General features: G+C 47.1%; 1 protein-coding gene across 1 annotated transcript in view; it reads right to left on the bottom strand.

Moving 5' to 3' along the window:
• KLHL13 (kelch like family member 13) overlaps positions 1-1,811 on the bottom strand; it is a 419,190-nt gene that overhangs the window by 97,329 nt on the left and 320,050 nt on the right. The gene's annotated exons all lie outside the window — the stretch shown is intronic.

The following is a 1,811-nucleotide window of genomic DNA, read 5'->3' as shown; positions in this document are numbered from 1 at the left end:
TTGGGGGCCAGGCTGGCCTGGGCAAGGGGCCTGGGGCAATTTACAGGCTGGCCACACCTGATCGGTATGTAGGGGTCCCGTTGGGGGATTGCGCCCACCTGCGCAAAAGGCGCTGGGGGTTTGCAGGCTGGCCATGCCCCCATCAGAGTGAGGGTCCCCGCTGGGGGGTGGAGTCAGCCTGAGCAAGAGGCTGAGGGCTGTTTACAGGCCATCCACGCCCCAAATAAGGTCGGGGTGCGGTTCCCGGCTGAGGGTGGGGCGGCCTGGGGTGGGGGGCAGGGTGGCCTGGGCAAGGGTCTGGGGGCAGTTTGCAGGCCGGCCAAGCCCCAGGCTTTGTCCAGAAGAACATCCAGAAGGTCTCCGTAAGGTCTCCCGGTCTAATTAGCATATTACCCTTTTATTAGTATAGATTATCTGAAAAATCATCTTACTCCCAACTGCCTCATTTTCTGACAGCTTAGTTCTATAATATAAGAATAAAATCAGCAATAATAATAAATCACTAAGCTAATTAATATTAATCTGAAGGAAAGTATTTAACTTGACAAGCAAAAATACCATCTATAATAATAAAAGCGTAATATGAATGATCTTCTGGACGTCATTCTAGACATCCTTCCAGATGACCTTCCGGACTAAGCCGCGGCAGCAGGGGCCGAGGCAGAGGAGGTTAGAGGTGATCAGGCAGGCAGGCGAGCAGTGAGGGGCAATCAGGCAGGCAGGCCAAGTGGTTAGGGGCGATCAGGCAGGCAGGCAGGCAAGCATTTAGGAACCAGCGGTCCCAGATTGCGAGAGGGTGCAGACCGGGCTGAGGGAACTCCCTCTCCCTCCCATGCATGAATTCTGTGCACCGGGCCTCTAGTAAAATATAATTAAGGAAATATGGATGTTAACTACATTAAAAGACTATTTATTTATAATAATAACAACAACATAAAGTATGTGAGATAACTAAACATCCAATAGAAGTGTTGTAATCATTAAAAAATCAGGTTTGTAATGAAAAAGGTGACAGTAACTCAAAAGTCAAAATATAGAGAAAGTTCATTCCCTTCATCTTCCTGAACAGTTCAGTCTGAAAGCCATTAGTTGGCCAAGTAAAGTAGTTATTCTCTGGTAGGGTCAGGGGAAGGAGGGTATGATGGAGGCCATGTATGGGGCTTCAGACAATGGGGAAGATGTCACTGCAGGCCTGGCATGGTCAGTTGAAGTTCAAACAAAATGAGGATGATTTTCATTCAGGGGGACAGCAGCCACAGCCAGGCAAAAATTGTTGGAGGCCAACACTTGGATTGAGAGAGGGTAAAGGTATAGCAGAGTATTGGCTACATACAGGGACATTGGTCAAATAATGGGAGACATGGTTCTTAATGTTAGAAATTGAGGAGTAAAAACATAGAAGGGGAGAAAACTAGAATGAGCTTTCTGATGTTGGATTAGAATTTGAAGTATTGGTGAGAACTCATGGTTTTCAATATATAAAGATAGTTAATATGAATGTAAATGTGTATAGCGCATATATATATATATATATACACAAAAGAAGAGAAACATGCAAATTGGTGTCACTCTGCTATGCCCACCAGCCAATCAGGATGAGTATGCAAATTAACCCAACAAAGATGTTGGTTAATTTGCATATGCAGGCACAGAGCGAAGACTGAAGACAGTGTAGAAGGAAGCCAAGCTCTGCAGAAGGGAGCGAAGTGGCGGAGAAGGGAGGGAGCCGAGGCAGCAGAGATGGGAGCGGAGCTAAGCCAGCGGGACACAGGAGGGAGCAAGGCAGCAGAGAAAGGGGAGCGAAAGTTTCC

The sequence above is a fragment of the Myotis lucifugus genome, unplaced genomic scaffold, assembly GCF_000147115.1.
Source record: "Myotis lucifugus unplaced genomic scaffold, Myoluc2.0 scaffold_2, whole genome shotgun sequence".
NCBI lineage: Eukaryota > Metazoa > Chordata > Mammalia > Chiroptera > Vespertilionidae > Myotis > Myotis lucifugus.
Note: the sequence above shows the minus strand (reverse complement) of the source record. Positions and strands in the feature narration are given on the sequence as shown.